This window comes from Medicago sativa, chromosome 6 (assembly GCF_051527215.1).
Source record: "Medicago sativa cultivar Bolivia chromosome 6, Bolivia_mono, whole genome shotgun sequence".
NCBI lineage: Eukaryota > Viridiplantae > Streptophyta > Magnoliopsida > Fabales > Fabaceae > Medicago > Medicago sativa.
In genome coordinates this window covers 91,871,156-91,891,600 of record NC_140754.1, presented here as the reverse complement: position 1 = coordinate 91,891,600, position 20,445 = coordinate 91,871,156, and the positions used below count along the sequence as shown (strand labels likewise).

The window sequence follows — 20,445 nt, the reverse complement described above, 5'->3', positions numbered from 1 at the left end:
AAATGATTAGACAATTTTGTTTTCTCAAAGCGACTTATCAGAGTTACCGTATGTGAAGCCCAAATACAGCATACGATATGGATACGATACGACATCGATACGGAAAAATTTCAAAAATCATGATACGATACGGCCGGAATACGTTAATAAAAAAATATATAATTAAATGTATAATATAATTATAACAATTTTTTTAATATGCAAATATATTAACAAACACAAGAAACCAGTCATATGCTCGTAGCATATCAACATAAATATAAGTAATATTGACGATTAAGAGAGTGATGATTATTTCGGTCAAAAAAAAGAGAGTGATGATTACTCAATTACATATACAATATATCCCAAAAAGAGCATCATCAATGTTATACTATATACAAAAGGAACATTGTTAATGTTATAATAATATAATTTTCCCTCAAAAAAAAATGTTATAATAATATAATGTTTTTTTCTTACTTTTAAGGAAAAAAAACAGAAATCAAAATAATATAAAAAAATAAAATTTATATTATCTGATAGTCTTCCAATACGTATCGGGAAGTATCGGAAAAATATCGGATAATTATTTTAAAAAATAAAATTTAATGATATGATACTCTTCAGATACGTATCGGAAAATATCGGACAAATATCGGTGCAGGATACGCAGGGGATACGGTACATCACCCATTTTGAAGTATATGAGCTTCATAGGTTACCATGGTTTCCATACTCGAGAAAGAGAAAGGGACTAGCGGTCCATAACTGGGGTTGACTATGATGGGTGTTAAAACAAATGTTTGAAAAGTCCCCTCCTTTTGATTGTGAGACGTTCTCTAAACAAGATAATATAAAAGTACATTTTAACCTTTATTTTCACTTTACATTTTCTTTAGGCATGTAGACGACATGTTACCGACTATTAGCAACTCACAATATAATGGAAGACTTGGGGTTCAAATTTCAGTTATGGCGTCTGACCAAATAATTTCAACATTTTACGGCTTAAGTTAAGTTATATGACTTTGTGGACATTTTTACCATACATTTAAACCTCGAATAACAAACAAATGCAAATCAAGTGCACATTTTTCTCACAAGTGCAAACAAATTTTTTAGCCGGCAAAGTTGTCATTCAAATGCGTGCCTCTCTTCAAAGAAAAAAAAACATTATAAGAAAAGATGAATGACATTGTCACATAAAAAACATAAAGAGTAGTCCACATGATCCTAAGAATTATATTTCTCTTGTAATCTCCTTAATTTAGTTGGTTAGTGATTCTCTCCATGTACGAAGAATTTACCAAAATGAACTTCAAAGTGCTAAAGGAGAGAAATAGTACAGAATGGTTTTACATGGATCATAAACTTTCACTAGTACATGTTAGCAATGAACTTATAACCATCTAATCAAAACCTTTATTTACTTTAATTTTAGATTATATAATGAACCATCTAATCAAAACCTTTATTTACTTTAATTTTAGATTATATAATGAGATGCTAGATATTGGTTCTCTGATTCATTTTATTGGGGGCCTTGCCATTTCTATATTTGTAGAGCTATATAGACAAGTTTTTGAGAGAAGCATAGACAAGATGGCGCGATTTGGAGGAAGTTGAAGGGATTTTAAAAGATAACATTGCATTTCAGAAGGTATTTTCAATTAATCATCAAGGATTTTTTGTTGTCGGTATGCCAAATTATTTATACATAAATAAAAATAAGACAAAATACTCACGTGGGTTGACTATTTTTGTTAGAACTTATTTGTATGAAAAAAATACGTTTTCTCGAATAAAAGAAAGTCATATTTAGAAGTATTTCGTCTATTTGTTGAAATTAAAAAAAATAAAAATAAAAACTGATTCAAATTTTAAATTGTTTAGAACAGTATTGAATGTAAAAACTCCAACAAATCTTCGGCATTTTCTTCAAGAAAATAGAAATTAAAAAATTAATTGTAACATGAATTGACTTTGATGTCTTATAAAGTACCAACAAAACTACAAGATTTACTTTGGCTTTGTTTTTCACACAACCCTCTCTATTCACTTCAAAACAACAAAGCCACTATATATTCCACACTTTGATGGGGTGGATAACTCAATTTATTTGAGCTAAACATAACAACTAACGTACTAACATTTACCTTCAACAACAACAATCCAATCTTACCATCAAGGCCGGCTAAAATAATCAAATGACATCATTATATTTTATCATATTCCATATTTCAATCTAACTCATTTAATTAGGTTTTTAGATCTAACCCGTAATCTTTATATTTTTCTTAATAGTTTCTCTTATAAAATCTTTTGACTGAAAAGTTTCTCTTGTAATTATATAAATCATATCTTCTGCCTCTAATGGTCTAATCTATTTTCTTTACCGCATAATCTACCTATCTTCTCTCTAAATCCTCAAAACACATAAACCTAATTTCAAGCTTCTAACGCTTCCCTATAAAAATATAACCTATGCTTTGTTGAATGAGCCAGCCCCCTTTTTCTAAGAAATTGGTTTGTGATTATGTTCAAAAGGACACAGTTGACCGACCCAGAAATTAAGATTAGGACGTGTTTGTTTATAACCGCGTAATTTGTCTATTTGCTGTTTATGGTCAATAGTCGTCATAATTTATTATTAATTTGATGTATAATAACATGTTCGGATTTACTATGATGTGGAAAAAGAACATTCTCAAACCATATCGCGAGTAACACGAAGCATAAAAGTAAGAAGATCCCTGTATAGCAATTATATTATTTTTAGTGGAAGCCTAAATCAAAACTTTATTAGTAGGGTCTTCTTTATGTTGGGCCTATTGAAAATGTCATCTTTTTCTTTTTCTTTTTAAATTCTTCATATTTACTTTTTACATGGATATATAAAAAATAATACTCCGTATTTATAAGATGATATTTTCAGAAAATTTATAAAATGAAAAATTAAAGGGTATGCTTAAAATGTGAGGGTTGGTTTAAAACTTTTTTTTTTTTTAGGCCAAATAAAAATAAGATTAAAATAAAGAGGAAGTACAGGACTGGGGGGACATGGACCTGACCCAGTAAATCTCAAAGAAACAACCATAGAGGTTAAAAGGCAAAACTCAAAGCATCAGCTACCACAGACAATCCAGCACACCCACGTGTGGACGCGAAACTGAATTGCAAAAAAAAACGTAGAGCTAATGGTTTAAAACTGCACCTGTCTCTAATTACACCCGATCTTTTAGGAAAAATTTGAACTTATAAACATAATTTTAAATTGTGAGATAAATTTATTGTTTTTCTTCATATATGTTAATACTACATACTAATTTATTTTGGATGGTAAAAACTAATTATTAGACATATATATATATATATATATATATATATATATATATATATATATATATGGGTTTTGCTAGAAGACACATTTTATAAAGGTGTCTTTTAGCAAAGTTGTAAATAAAAAGTGGAAATGATTGAGTGATTTTATTGGATGCATGTGAAAAAAATTTACACATTATTTATTGTCCAAATTAAGTTTTCTTTTTATTTGCCAACTTTAATTAATAATTGGGTATTTGACTTAGTTCACCTTGACTCACAAATCTCACCACCTTTAAAAACACGATTTCATGTTTTTCCTTTGCCTATAACTAAAACTTCTATGCTACTTACTTCTCTTTTTTGTAGTTTCAAAACTATGTTGAACCAACTTTTCCTTCTGGATTTGGTGTTGATATTTTGTGTTCTAGCACTTGCCTCAACTCAAAGTGAAATCAATGTGAATGCTACATATCGTTCTTTCAACTCTCCAACAACTAAACAAGGTATTCGAAACAAGTGGAACTTGAACACATCAGGTGTGTTATGTGCATCTCAAGATGGGAACAAATCATTGTCATGGCGAAGCAAATATGGTTGGGCTGCCTTTTGTGGTGTATGGCTAGGCAAAGATGCTTGTGGCAAGTGCTTAAATGTATGTATAATAATGTTTGTAGTTTAGTTTTTATTTTCTTCATGTCACATAACCTTGTCGGAATCTCACACATCACGGGTTCAAATATCCATGCCCTAAAATGTATTTGTAGGATTCAACTACCATCTGAACTTTTTCTTCCGAATTTTTGGATAACTTTCGAAGTAATTTGAGAAAGTTCTCTGAAAACAATTTTTTTCCTCCATCGAGAGGTGGAATCGAATCTTTGAGACTTGCAACACATTTAGAATGCAAAGACAACTAATATTTGATTATATTTTCTGATTTTTGGGTCAACGTTAGGAGCAATAAAAAAAAACTAATATTTGAACTTTAGGGTTTAAATTCACGCCCTAAAATGTCTCTATAGGCTACAACCACCATTTAAAATGTACTTATAGTACAAAAATTGTTTCACTACATAAATACTAAAATCGATTTTCTTTTTAACGTGTTTAGTCTATTTGAATCAGTCAAATTAATTTTTTATATCATGTGAAGATTAATTTGATAAAAAATTTAAAATTTTGTTAGTTTCACTTAGAAAGTAAATAATAGACTATAATTCTGATGGTTGGATTAGTCATTTGCTCATTGTTGATCGATTTCACCATGAGTAAATGACGAATCTCTAGGCTTGGAAAAAAAGGAATGAGCAAGTGGAAGAAATAGAGGAAAATGGGAGGGGAGGGCTCTGGGGGGTTAACTTTTCTTCATAATACAAAACCCTCCTCATTTGGGGGAACTAAAAAATTGTATTGGAGGAGGGTTTAGGGGGGTTTTGGAGGGTTTATATGAATTATTCAAATTTAATCTATGTTGTTATAATATTCTTAATATTAAAAATATAGTAATCATATGCATTAATTTATCATTCTCTAAAAAACGACACTTTTAAATTTTTTGAAAGATTTCTCCATTTTCCATCATATTTTTCATTCCCTCAAAGCTTTTCCTTCCCCTCCCCTCCAAACTCCCAAACAAAGCATAAGTCCAACAATCCGCACTCTCCCCAACCAACCCTCCATCAAGGCTCTCTTCAAGGTCTTCTTCCCAAACAAACAACTCCCTACGCCAAGAGAGCAACCATGGTCCTCCTTCACTTAGGCCTCGGAACAACTCCCCCGCCATGCTATCTTTGTGATTAGATAATGAAAAGACACATGGAAAAATATCACGAAGAGGCACACTTTTCAACCAAGTATCAGGCCAAAAGGAAGTAGACATGCCTTTTCCCACCTTTCTCACCAGGTCCCTATTAAACAAATTTATTTCTCCTCCATCCTCCAATGACGTCAAATCTCTCCACCACCTAGAAAAAAGAATTCCAAGTCCACCCTCCTACTCACTCTTGGCCCGTATCTTTTCTCTAGAATTTCTTCCAAAGCATATTCTCATCATGAAGAAGTCTCCATCTCCATTTAGCAAGAAGACTTGTATGGTTAACCAATTTAATGTATCTCACACCTATACCTCCCTTACTTCTTGGTTTACAAGTTCTCCTCCACTTCACCCAATAAATTTTCCTCCCACCTACCCCCCAAAAAAACTTTCTTTGAAGCCCAACAACCTTCTAAACCACTCTAACGAGCATCTTCAAACAGGAAAGATTTTAAATCATATAAACATGTCATCTCCCTTCTAAATATATTGTCATTCGTTTCAGCCATGGCAGTTCTGCTTGCACCTGTAGAACCAGTAAGTTTATTCTTTGATTTCATAATCAGTAGAAAACATATTATAGAGTTTATTTGTCCAATTTGTAATGCATTTACATCCACTTTAACAAAATTTTAACACAAATATGTGATTTCCTTGCTTCATAACTATGATAGAAAAATATAAAAACAAGTATGATTAAAATAATGCAGTGTGAAGACTTACAACATAAATTTCACGAAATTGACGATTTTGGTAGTGATCTAGTGGGAGAAGAAAGAATAGGTTTGGGTGGTATTTCCAATGAATTCATATTGCCTTCTAACATTTCAATAACTCTACTCATTGCAGGTCTATCATTTGGAAGTGTTTGAATGCACCATAATCCTACTATGGTCATTCTCTTTGCGATATCATCTTCTGTGGCAATCACTTCGTCGTGTCTCAGATCAGTGTCTAGATCAAACCTTTTCTATACCCAATCAGGAAAGTATTTCTCACTTGTATGACTTGCATTGGCACTAATGTTTTTCCTTCCTCCGATCATTTCCAACAACATCATTCCGTAACTATAAACATCAGACTTGTACGAAACGCCTCCAAAGTTTCTATTCCACAACTCAGGAGCTACATATCCCATTGTTCCTCTAGCACCTGACATCGAAATAATGCTTTCTTTCTTGAGACAAAGTCTTGCAAGTCCAAAATCTGATATCCTTGGACAAAAATTCTCATCTAACAAAATATTATGTGGTTTATATCAAAATGTAAAATTCGAGTACTACATCCCCTATGTGGGTACTCCAACTCTCGAGCTATCCCTTTAGCAATTTCATAAAAAATCTCCCAACTTAGAGATTGATAGGTTTCATGTTGAGCGTTGTAAATAAATTTGTCAAGCGAACCATTAGACATGAATTCATAGATCAGGGCTTTTTTGCGACCGTCAAAACAAAATCCAAGAAGGGCAACAACATTAATGTGAGAAGTTTTAGTAATGCTAGAAACCTCGTTCATAAATTCTTCATCTTTTCCTTTGGATGTGTTCAATATCTTCACAGCTACAAGGCGGTCATTGAGTAGCTTTCCTTTATATACTGTACCATAACCACCTTGTCCTAGTTTGACTTCGAAGTTGTTGGTCATTTTCTTGATATGCGAGAATTTGTATCGTCTTATAGTAAAATCTTCATTAGTTTTTAAGAATTAAGAATGCTTCGATGTCTTGGTTAATCTTTTTGTCTTGATTATTCTTTATGGACTTGTATGTGAAATAAAAGATGGTGATACATATCGATAATCCTATAAATGTTGCACCTGCACTTCCTGTTAAGATTTTTTTTGAAGAAGCTAAATAGCCCACCCAAATTGGCACCGGAGAGAATCGAACCTGAGACCTTGCGGAGGAGCACACTCCCAAGACCCAAGCCAATACCACCAGGCCAACCCAAGTGGGTTACTTCCTGTTATGATTATGAAAAGATTTAGAAACTTTTATTTATATAAGCAATTTTGTGTTAGTCAAACAATGCAAAATTCCATAACTCTATGTAATCAAACTTACATTGGCAGGCAAGGCATGTACATAAGGTTTTGCCTAGTACATATTTAATGCTAATAGTTTGCTCATAAAAGAAATAGTCTAAATTAGTGTCAACTAATATAGGCAAAAGTTAGGGTTTCATTAATGAACTACGGATAATGATAGTATGTACTTTAGGTTTTTACTTGCTAATGTAAGAAAAGATAACGGTTCTTCTTTTACTGCATATAGATAGATATAGATAGATAGATTGATTGATCTTTAAGATTATACACCACAAATAGTTAATGAGACAAATCAAATATGAAATCAGATGTGTCACCTGCGATAATTTTCATTTTCCCTTGCCAGCTCAACTCCTTACCTGCGATAGTAGAAGAAATCATTCATGAACAAACACTTCCAAATGGTACAGTTCGGGTTACTCCTAAAAAACAAACTATATTGGACTACCGTGAAGACGCACACATTATTTATACCGCTTAATCATATATTTATTTCACTACAGAATAATATAGATAATATAGATTTTGCTACCATTATTTTACTTCAAATTTTGTTGCTAGCAAATCTGAATTAAACATACCACTGAAATGTTGGGGTATAACAGTGTTGTATGTGAAGTTGGTGAAGGTTTCTTTGTGGTGAAGAAACAGAAAATAACAGAAACTGTTTTTATGGTTAGGGTTTGAGAGAGAAGAATAGAAAAGATAATAGAATTGTGAAAAAACTAGTATTATTCAAAGAGGGTTACAATGTTTATATACAAGAGTAACCTTGTGTTACTTGCGTATCAAGTAACTACTTAAACTGTAACTAAATCTAGCTAAACGTAAGGAAAACTGTTATTACTTAAACACCAAGTAACAAAACCCTAACATGTAGGAAAGCATACAATAGTTTTGAATTACACACCAATACTCCTCCTTAATTCAAACCATCAAAGCAAAACACACCCAGCTCTCTTCTAAGCTTCAGAAACTGGGCCCATTTCACAGGTTTAGTGAAGATGTCAGCAACTTGATTAAGTGTTGAGCAGTGTTCAACATTGATCTTGCATCTGTTCACTTGGTCCCTCAAGTAGTGGAACCTGGTTTCTATGTGTTTGCTTTTACCATGTGCAATAGGGTTTTTAGCTAGATTTATTGCAGACTTGTTGTCAATCAGAAGCTTGATAGGTTGTTGAATGTTGATCATCAGATCCTCCAAAATATTCCTCAACCAGTTTGCTTGACAAGCTGCTGCAGAGCCTGCAACATATTCTGCCTCACAGCTAGAGAGAGCCACAATTGACTGCTTCTTTGAGGTCCATGATACAGGTGCTCCCTGCAACATGAATACAAAACCTGTAGTGCTCCTCCTATCTATCTTATCCCCACACCAGTCTGCATCAGAGTAGCCTGTCATGCTGAGTTGCTTAGTTTCTAGTGCATTAGGGAATAAGATTCCATACTGCAAAGTACCATTTATGTATCTCAGAATCTTCTTAGCTGCTGAGAAATGAGTTTTACTAGGGTTACTCATAAACCTACTGACAATTCCAACTGAGTAGCTTATGTCTGGCCTGCTTTGACATAAGTATCTCAGTGAACCAATAAGACTCCTGAACATAGTTGGATCAACAGATTCATCTTCTTCTATGACTTCATTTCTAATGTTAGAATTTGCAGGAGTGATTGATGAATTGCAGTCTAACATATTGAATTTCTTCAATATCTCTGTAGCATACTGTGCTTGATGAAGTATCAATCCTTTTGAAGTTCTCAGAAACTCCATTCCCAGAAAGTAAGCAAGCTTTCCCAAATCTGTCATTTCAAACTCAGACTTCATGACATATTTGAACTCTTCAATGTCTTTCATGTTGCTTCCAGTTACCAAAAGGTCATCCACATATAGATATATGATCAGTAACCTTGTTTCTGAGCTTCCTTTTACATAAACTCCATGTTCAGCTATGCATTTCTTAAAGCCTTGATCAACAAAAAACTTGTCAATTCTTTTGTTCCAGGCTCTGGGTGCCTGCTTCAAACCATATAAAGCCTTGTTTAGTTTGAACACCCTGTCTTCTTTCCCTTTGATAATGAATCCTGGAGGTTGTGTAACATACACAGTCTCTTCTAATGTACCATTTAGAAAAGCTGATTTCACATCCAGGTGATATAGTCTCTTCTAATGTAACATACACAGTCTCTTCTAATGTACCATTTAGCAAATCCTGGCCAAGATTTACTGGTTGCTACTGCTATCACTAACCTGATAGTTTCATGCCTAGCAACTGGTGAAAACACTTCAGTGTAATCGAAACCCTCCTTCTGCAGAAAACCTCTAGCTACAAGTCTGGCCTTGTGCTTTACCACTTTGCCTTCAGGGTTCAATTTCAGCTTAAAAACCCATTTAACATCTATTGCCTTATTTCCATCAGGTAACTTGACCAAATCCCATGTTTGATTCTTCTCAATAGAATTCAGTTCATCCTGCATAGCTTCTTTCCAGTTTTCATCACTCAAAGCAGCTTTATAATCTACAGGTTCAATGTCTGCAAACATTGCAAAGTGTACCAGTTCACCATCTGGATTCACTTCATCATCACCAGTTACTTCACAGTCCTGTAGTCTTCTTGGGATTTGTCTGTTTCTCTGTGGTCTAGCTGTAGTGGTTGGCTCCTCATCAGGTACTTCTTCAATTACAACTTCTTCATCTGTAATGAGTTCGTCAGGCTCCTTGTTACCTTCAATGATAACTTGCTTCTCAGATACACTGCATTTGTTTGAATTCCAATCCCAGAATTCATCTTCAAGCACTTTCACATCTCTACTTATTACAATTTTCTTAGAGTGTGGCTCAAGTAACCTGTATGCTCCAGTGTTATGATATCCAACCAATATCATTGCTTCACTTTTATCCTCTAACTTCTTCCTTCTAGAGTCAGGAACATGCTTATAGCAGATTGAACCAAAAACCTTCAAGTGACTGATTGATGGTTTTCTTCCTGACCAAATCTCTTCAGGTACCTTATCCTTCATCTTCTTAGTAGGACACTTGTTAAGAATATAAGCTGCAGTATTGACTGCTTCACCCCGAAACTCATGAGGAAGCTTCTTCTCCTTCAGCATACTTCTGGCCATATCAAGCAAACTTCTGTTTCTCCTCTCAGCAAGTCCATTATGTTGAGGAGTGTAGGGAGCTGTGACTTCATGGATGATGCCCTGATTTGAGCAATAAGATTCAAAATCTCTAGAGGTATACTCACCCCCTCCATCAGTTCTTAGAATCTTCAGCTTTATGCCACTCTGATTTTCAACTAACATCTTGAACTTCTTAAAAACTTCTAGAGCTTCACTCTTAAGTTTTATCAGATATAACCACAACATCCTTGAATACGCATCTACAAATGTGATAAAGTATCTGTTTCCACTGTATGTAGGAGTTTCTATAGGTCCACATATATCTGAATGCACCACATTCAATACATGCTTTGCTCTCATCTTCAAATCAGACTTGAAAGCTGACCTAGAATGCTTTCCTACTAAACATATGCTGCATGACTTTTCAGGGATCTTCACATTTAACTCCCCAATAACCATATTCTTAGTTTTCAGTAAACATAGACTCCTATAGTTCAAGTGTCCATACCTTCTATGCCAGAGTTCAGATTCTTCATCTTTCGCTGAAGCTTTATAACAGATCTGCTCCTTATTCACTATGCTGGTTTTGAAGGTTCTGTTCTTTGTAAGCTTTGACTGTAGTATGAGCTTCTTCAATAGATTGTACAGCTTTAAGGTTTCATCCTCCATAGTTACTGAATAACCTTTCTCTATGAGCTGGCCTACACTCATGAGATTGCACTTCATTCCAGGAACATAGAGTACCTCTTCTATCACTGCTCTTTTTCCATCACTTCCTTGTATGATCACATTTCCCATACCTTCTGCTTTCATACTTCTGCAATCAGCCAATCTCACACTGGTTTTCTTGCTATCATCAAATTCACCCAGCCATTCCTTCTTACCAGTCATGTGATTTGAGCACCCAGTATCAAGATACCAAGTATCTGATACTGCTTCTGACTCTTTATCACTTGTAGTAGCCATTAACATGACTGTATCAGCATCAGAATGTGAATTTTCTTGGGCCACATTAGCTTCTTGCTCTTTGTTCTTTCCCTTTCTATCTTTATTGAACCAGCATTCAGAAGCATAATGTCCATATTTTTCACAACAATAACATTGTACCTTTCTTTTATCTTTCTTCCCTTGATTCTTTGAGGAAGATTCGGCTCCATTCTTAGAAGATTCAGGTTTATCTCCTTGTTTTTGATTGTTCTTTCCCTTTCTCTTCTTCCACAAATCTTTCTTGGATTCTTGCTGCTTGAATCTTGCAAGCAGTGCCTGTTCCTCATCTTTCTCCACCTTTCTACCAGTTATCTTCATCTCATGAGCTTCTAATGCTCCTTGAAGTTCTTCAATCTTCACTTCATTCAGATCCTTGGTTTCCTCATACATTATCACCAAGTGATCAAATTGAGATGGGAGAGTCCTCAGAATCTTCTCCATAACTGATCTATCAGAAAGGGTTTCACCACAAAGCTTCATCTGATTTGTGATTGTTAGAACAGATGAGAAATAATCCTCAATCTTTTCTTCATCCTTCATTTGAAGCAACTCATACTGTCTTCTCAAAGCCTGTAACTTTATCTTCTTCACTTTATCATCTCCACTGAAATACTTCACCAATGTATCCCATGCCTCCTTTGAACTTTCTGCATCAGCAATTTTCTCAAACACCTTGTTGTCAACGCATTGATGAATGTAGAACAGAGCCTTGCAATCTTTCTTCTTGGCTTCTCTGTGTGTGTTCCTCTGAACATCAGTGGGATTTTCTGGAAGTGGCTCGAAACCATTGCTAACAATTTCAAGAACATCTTGAAACCCAAAAATCACTTTCATCTGCTTAACCCATATATCCCAATTCTTCTTTCCATCAAGAACTGGCAAATGCGCAGCAATATTCCCGTTGGAATTCATGGTTGATCTTCTTCTTGGATCGAACTATGCTCTAGATACCAATTGTTGGGGTATAACAGTGTTGTATGTGAGGTTGGTGAAGGTTTCTTTGTGGTGAAGAAACAGAAAATAACAGAAACTGTTTTTAGGGTTAGGGTTTGAGAGAGAAGAATAGAAAAGATAATAGAATTGTGAAAAAACTAGTATTATTCAAAGAGGGTTACAATGTTTATATACAAGAGTAACCTTGTGTTACTTGCGTATCAAGTAACTACTTAAACTGTAACTAAATCTAGCTAAACGTAAGGAAAACTGTTATTACTTAAACACCAAGTAACAAAGCCCTAACATGTAGGAAAGCGTACAATAGTTTTGAATTGCACACCAATATGAAATACCACAAATTAAGAACAAGTTATTACTTATTATTACTTTTTTTTTTGAGCTTATACTACTTTTTTTTTACAAAGCTTATATTACATTCAGCATCCCAAACAGAAGCTTCGTCTCCAATCACCATTCACCATCTCCGATCACCGTTTTACCATCTCCAATCATGGAGTCACCATCTCCGGTACACCATGTCCGATCTCCGATTCACTAATTTGTTTTGAAATATAATATAATCAAATAAAGATTTAATTTTATTGTTTCAATTATACTTGAATTGTTTCTATTATAATGAAATTTAATTATTTTTTTAATTAAAAATTTAAATAGTATTATGCAAAAGATAAATTTGTGATTAAAATAATAATATTTTTTTTACAAGATTTAAAATAATAATCTAAATGAAGGGTATAATAGATGTCTGATAGCTAGCTTGCAAATAAACAGTTAAAGATGCAATGAAAAATGTTTAATTTTAGCAGAAATTTTAAATAAAAATAATCTGGTCACTATTATAAGCAAACATTTACTATTATCAAATTTATTTTTTGCTCAATATAACAAGGATCTACATATGGACTATTTTTGAGAGATCCATACATTAAAATTATTTCGATGATGGACACCCTATTGTAATTGTGTATACACCTCCAGAGACATAGAGATAAAGAAAATGTGATAGATATGATAAATTAGTGATACCATAGAAAGAGAGATAAAAAAAATTAAGTACTAAATTAATGTGTGGAAATAAATAATGGACAAATTAATATCATTGTTGTATTTATCTATTTATGTGATAGAGATAAGAAAACTTACTTTTGTGAAGAGTATAACAGTTAGTTGAAAAATCACTAGATCCATGTGGACAATTATCATAATAGCAAGAGGACATTACATATTTCTCAATATCACTATTGTTCTTCAATCCACAATCTTTATCTTCAAATCCCAAACACCTTAAACATTCCTTATTCATACTATACTTCACCTTAAACCCCTTATTCAAACCACTTTCAAGAACACCACGTTGAAAATAACCATAATAATCATCATTCATAGGAAAATCATCTCCTACCGGCACTTCAATATGTCTCATGCAAGAGAAAGACTTGTGTGGACCAGGACCACACAATTGGGTTTGGTCACACACATAGTTTTTTCTTTCTTTCTTTACTTTTTCTATTTTCTCTCTCTTCTCTCTTCTCTCTCTTCTCTCCCATTTCTTTGGTTGTGACCACATACAATGGGATTTGGTCCCTGGTCCACACAAGTATTTTCCCTCATGCAATTCCTTAACAATTCGTCATCATTACCAATATAACAGAAAGAAGGGTTTTGTGACCCACATAGAGAATTTTCAAGTATATATTGAGAGACAGTGGAACTACAATTATAGTGTATGGTGATGTTGTTGATATTTTGATTATAATATTGAAACAAAGTTGGAGACAAATAAGTTTCATCAAATTGAGGAGCACAAATATTTTGGGATAGGTCAGTTCTTTTGAGTACCATGGTGTAACTTTGTGAGTAAATATCAAGTACTGTGAAATTTTGTGAGGATATTAGAATGGTAGTAATGTTTTTGTGGCAGTTAAGGTAAAAATGGTTGCCGGCGCCGCAGTACGATGGACGATTTTGTCCCCAGAATGGATAGTAAATGTTGGAGAGATTTCCACAGTTGTAGGTGTAGTTTGTATTTTGACAAGTTGAATAATTGTTAACTGATTCATTTTGTTGTGGTTGAGAGCGGGATTGTGTTAGAAAAAAAGTGATTATTAATAATAAGAAAAAAAAGAAAGAGATGAATGTAATATTTTGGAACATTTTGTTTAGAGTGACGAAGAAAAGAAAAAAAGTTATTATGGAAGCAGTTTAGTTCATAATTCTTACATGGTAAAAAATGATTCTCACATCCATTTACGGTGTGTTTAGTCTCTAATGGTGATTCGGACGCAGCAGCACTTTTAGGGAGAAGCTTGAATGTTCAACTAATTAAGCAAATCATGTAAGAAATCAATTTTGGACCCGGAACCAAAACATGCAATTAGTCAAGTATAAAAAGTCTCCTTTGAAATTTAGATTAGTACAAGTTGTTTTGATAGAACTAATTAGCTAATCATTATGTTTAAATGATATGTTGTTTTGATAATTTTTGTAATTTTGTTTTAAAAATTAACATTTGTTAATGATATGAAAAAGATAAAGTAAAAAAATTTAAACAAAAAGAAGAACTAAAAAAATGGGTCCTAGAATTGATGGATATGACGATATGATGGATGAGCAAGAGATGGTAGATATTCATTTGAGTCTAGCTATCTTCTTTGGATGATGAACCAACTTTACTAAGAGATACCTAGATATTTTTATGGAGTTTTAATTCTGATACAATTGTATTGAATGTCCAACCACTAGTGTTTTGGTTTTGAATGTTTAAACTATTTGTTACTATTGAAAGAAAAAATAATATGGGATTTAGATATTTTTAGTTATATATTTATGTATTTATCAATACATTTATTTAAATTGTCAACGAAAATTGCCCCGTTCAATTTTTTTTATTTATTTAAAAAAACTAAACATTTGCGATTGTTGTGAGGGGTCGCAAGTCCATTCAATTTAGATTAAACCACCTACTTTGCGCCAGTTCTGAGGGGTCGCAGATATAGTATTGCGACTGTTAGGAACTGTCGCAATAGCTTTTGTGACGGTTGGTACGACCGTTCCTTGAACTTTCGCAAAAGACAGTTGCAACCCCAATTTCAACGCTTGTTGAGAAACAGTCGCAAATTGACATCTACAACCCTTCTAACAGTCGCAATCCATCATTTTAAAAATTGTAAAATGCACTTTTTCTTGTTGTCGATGAAGATGTTGAATGAGGGGGAGTCCGGGTATGCTCCATTTACCCTTAACTCCATTTACCCCATTTAGGGACTTGGATGAGTGACATGTGGAAAAAAAAGCTTCAATGGTTCAGATTAAAAACAAACAAAACATCAACTTTTTTAATTAAAAAAAGAATAGAGGAGAAACACGCGTTTCTCTTCTCTTCTTCTCCTACGTGAACCAGTATTCACTCTCCTTTCTTCATCTTCCTCAATCGTATCACTCACTGCCATGCCTCCCGCCGTTGTCGCCTCCGCCATGCCTATCGGTGCCGCCGTCTAGCAAACACAGTATCTTCTCTCTTCCTCTCACCGCTCCATCTCCTCTCTTCATCGCCGTCTCACTGCCGCTCTCACATACCAAACCACCGTTGCTTTTCTTCTCTTCCACACCAGACGATTCATTTACCCACTTTACCCCTTGCCAATTTCTAAATATTCATGACAACAACTAGTAAAATATAATTGTGTTCTGCCACTTTTACCCTTGTCAGTCTCTTATTCCACGAATGTTCAAGGCATAAGATTTCACAGAGATAATTCTGTCATATAGTTTTGATAATTCTGTTCAATATTGTTACATAGGACTTGAAACTTCACAAAGATGATGGATTTCAGCTTTTACATTTTATTCTTTTCCTAAACCTTGATAGTGATAGATGAATGATAAACTTGACAAATTGTTCATTGTTTTGAAATGATCATGATAAAATTCTGCTCTTGAAACAATTGAAATGATGATGATAAAATTCAGCTCTTGATCAAATTTTAAAAGAATATGTTTGGTTGATCTTGTTTATTTATTTTGATAATATTTATAAAATTAAGTAATGTTAACCTATGAATGCTTTTCAAATTAATATTTGATAGGGAAACCAAATTGATCAGGGAAAGTAAATAAAATGAATGAAATTGTTGACTTAACCAATGCACATAGTGTTCAATTCAATTATTGCCTCACATAGTTTGTTATGCCTTAGGTTATGATAATGTGGACACAATGCACCTACTTTTGGGGTTGCTTCAGGGGTCTATTGGTGTGGTAACTCAATTGATTCAAAATCAAGGTGCTGATGTAAACAGAATTAGAGAACAGGCAAGTCATAACTCATAACAGCTCCTAAACACTGTCATAACTGCAAGTTCCCAACTAGTCCCAGCCGAGCATACCAAAGCCTCGCTAACAGCCCCTAAACACTCCAATTGGGCGTACCACATCAGAACGGCAGTGACACACACCAGCAGCCACACACCAAAAAGCAGATAGCAACCTGCGAATACAACCGAAACAACGCCCACTAGAAAAACCAGCCGCACAAGGGGACACAAAACAGAACCAAAAGAGCTCCAAAACACAAAACAGAAGCTTAGAAAGAGCTTCCTCCACTAGAACAAGGAGCAACCATTGTACATCATTAATGACAGCACCAGAATCCACACAAGGATCTGCAAAAACAAAAACCTGTCACATGATTCTCGATAAAACATTACAACATACAAGTCTGTCAAAACAAAAATGTTGCATTCTCTCAAATTTGTGCAACAGACAAGATGCATGATACAAGATAAAAGTACTTGAACATAATTTGTGATAATTCAAAACACATGCATAATTTCACTGTCACTGTCATAATTCAAAAAACCAGTACCTCACTGTCATTGTCATAACAGACAAATTTGTGCTATTTTACATCAAAATTCTTAAACCTTAGAAGTCTCCTAACAAACACATCAAAGTACTTGACCATTACAAGTCTCCTAACAAACACATTAGAGTACTTGGACATTACAAGTCTAATAACAAACACATTAGAGTACTTGGACATTACAAGTCTCCTAACACACACATCAAAACTGTGAAATTACAATGAGTTAACTTGGCTTGATTGTGTTGCCTGGATTGTATCTTGATGTTGAGTTCCATTGCTTACTTGGCTTGATTGTGTCGCTTGATTGTGTCGCTTGAATTGTGTTGCTTGATTGTATCTTGCCAAGGATTACGAGAAATTTCATCATATAAATTAGATAGCACAGGAATAAGAATAGTAGGAATAGCAGAAATAGCAATAGCAGTGATGCAAAAGTGCAGAAGCTTATTTTATTTAGAAAGTCGGATAATATATTATTACTGCATCTATCTTCTAGTGTCTTCCAAATGTAGCAAATCAATGTTTAAAACAGATTGATAAAATTAAAATTCATCTACGTTTAGGCTTCCTAATCCTCTTTACCAAATTCGAGCTTAAAAATACAAATCAAATTTCAGCCTAAATGTCTCTAAACTGATAACAAATTTCATATGTAAACCTAAATGTCAACTATCTTGTTCTGCATAATTATGCAGCAAGTAAGCACCTGAAATTTCATATGTAAGTCTTAATAACAAACTTCATTTAGTTCCTTACTCACACTTCTTCTACAGCCCATCCCATGTACTCGCAGGATCCTATTATCAATACTTTTGTTTGAAATAGATTCACATAGCAGCTAATAATAGCTAGTCTTAACAGATTGTATTAATTTAGAACAAAGCAATGCACAAACCAAATAAAGCTCAGACCATATATGATTCACAAACCAAGTAATGCAAAAATCAATAGCAGTGACAAAAGATTCACGTACCACGGTTTGAAACTACGGCGATTTTCTGATTTGAAACGACGACGATGAGACAACGGTTACCAGAAGAGGGATGATGCATGGAGTCGAGAGGAGGATCCTGTTGTTGAGAGATGAATGAACGGCGGAGATTGAGATGAACGGCGGCATAATCAGCGGTTGTTGGTGCTGGTGAGAGGGGAGACGAAGAGTTTCTGAGGGAAGCTCAAAAGAGAGCGTAACGTTCACGTAGGAGAAGAAGAGAAGAGAAGAGAAGCGCGTGTTTCTCCTCTATTCTTTTTTTTAATTAAAAAAGCACATGTTTTGTTTATTTTTAATCTAAACCATTGAACCATTTTTTTTGCACGTGTCACTCATCCAAGTCCCTAAATGGGGTAAATGGAGCTGAGGGTAAATGGAGCATACCTGGACTCGAATGAGGGGGAGGGATAAAAACCAATAATGTTTGATTTACATTAAAAAAATGATTTAGACAATTTTGTTTTCTCAAAGCGAACCGTGAATTCCATACTCGAGAAAGGGACCAGCAGCGGTCCATAATTGGGGTGACTATGATGGGTGTTAAAACAAATGTTTGAAAAGTCCCCTCCCTTGATTGTGAGACCTTCTCTAAACAAGTTAATATAAAAATACATTTTAACCTTTATTTTCACTTAACATTTTCTCTAGGCATATACACGAAATGTTACCGACTATTAGCGAGTGACAATATAATGAAAGAGTTGGGGTTTAAAATTCGGTTATGGTGTCTGACCAAATAATTTCAACATTTTTACGACTTAAGTTAAGATATGTGACTCGTTGACATTTTTCCCTTACATTTAAACCTCAAATAACAAACAAATGCAAATCAAGTGCACATTTATCTCACAAGTGCAAACAAATTTTTTTAGACGGCAAAGTTGTCATATTCAAATGCGTGCCTCTCATCAAAGAAAAAAAAAACTTTGATTATAAGAAAAGATGAATGACATTGTCACATAAAAAACATAAAGAGTAGTCCACATGATCCTGAGAATTATATTTCCCATGTAATCTCCTTAATTTAATTGGTTAGGGATTCTCTCGATGTACGAAGAATTTACCAAAATGAACTTCAAAGTGCTAAAGGAGAGAAATAGTACAGCATGGTTTTACTTGGGTCATAAACTTTCACTTGTACATGTTAGCAATAAACTTATAACCATCTAATCAAAACCTTGATTTACTTTAATTTTAGATATATCACCTAATGGTGGGATTTAGCATGGGAAAGGGGAGTTGTTTCCCATCATGGGAAAGTTTTTTTGAACGGTTAGATTAAACAAGGGTATTGATTTTAGCTTGGTCTGTCCACACTATATTTTTTCTTTCTCTTTAATATTACCACTAGATTAAATAAAGAGCACACATTTATCATAGTCCCTCAGCACTATATTATTCTTCCACACCATCTTCCAACACTATTCTTTCTCCTTCAAGCCACACCACCACCAACATCAAACCTATTGTCCCATTGTTTTTCAGAAGAATTTAAAAGGATATTACTGTCTCAATTTTAATCACATTGTATGCTGCATCACCAAATTTTAATGTTTTAAAACATTTTTATTGTTCTTTAAGGCGTTTGATTGTTTCTCTCGACACATTTGATACCTAACCCACCACCACCAGCAATCAAATCAACCCTTCAGTCTTTCAATTTTGCTTTTTAATTCGAATCGGAAATGGTGACCGGAAACTAGCCGGCGGTGGTGTGTGGTGGCTCTCCGACGAAGGTGCCCAAAATGCAAAAAGAAGTAAAACAATAGAAAGATCTAACGATGAAGAGCACAAATCTAATGTATGTTTTTCTTATAAGCATGCTCATGGTGGCCGGAAGTGGTGACCGGAAAACTAGTCGGCGATGGTGTGTGGTGGCTCTCCGGCAAGGTGCCCAGAATCCAAGAAGAAGTAGAACAATAGAAATATCTAACGATGAAGAACACAAATCTGATGTTTGTTTTTCTTGAACATGTTTAAGGTGGCCGGAAGTGGTGACCGGAAAGGAGGAGGAAGCTGGAAAGGGAGAAATCTGAGACCATGGAGAGAGAAAACATGAGGCAGGAAAGGGGTAATTGATGACTGCTTTTTTTTGTCTTTTGTCACCCATTTTTAGATGCTACAACAGAGGAGAGGGGAATTGCAAGAATGATATATCTATTATGGTTCAATCTGCATAATATGATTGGGATGATTTTAGAAAAATGTTTTTATGCAGATTTTTGAAATTAATAAGAAAATATAGATGTTTTGGTTTTTTCTGGCATTACCATTATTTCCAAGAAAAAGGCACTAAAAAGTAAAAACCAAAGAGTCGTGAGAAAAACGACAACTTTTATTGATAACGGCAATGCCGAAACA

At 34.2% G+C, this 20,445-nt stretch overlaps 1 pseudogene; it reads right to left on the bottom strand.

Annotated features, from left to right (window-relative positions):
- Positions 1-5,685: 5,685 nt before the first annotated feature.
- On the bottom strand, positions 5,686-14,383 carry LOC146918219 (LEAF RUST 10 DISEASE-RESISTANCE LOCUS RECEPTOR-LIKE PROTEIN KINASE-like 2.3; annotated as a pseudogene).
- Positions 14,384-20,445: the final 6,062 nt, after the last annotated feature.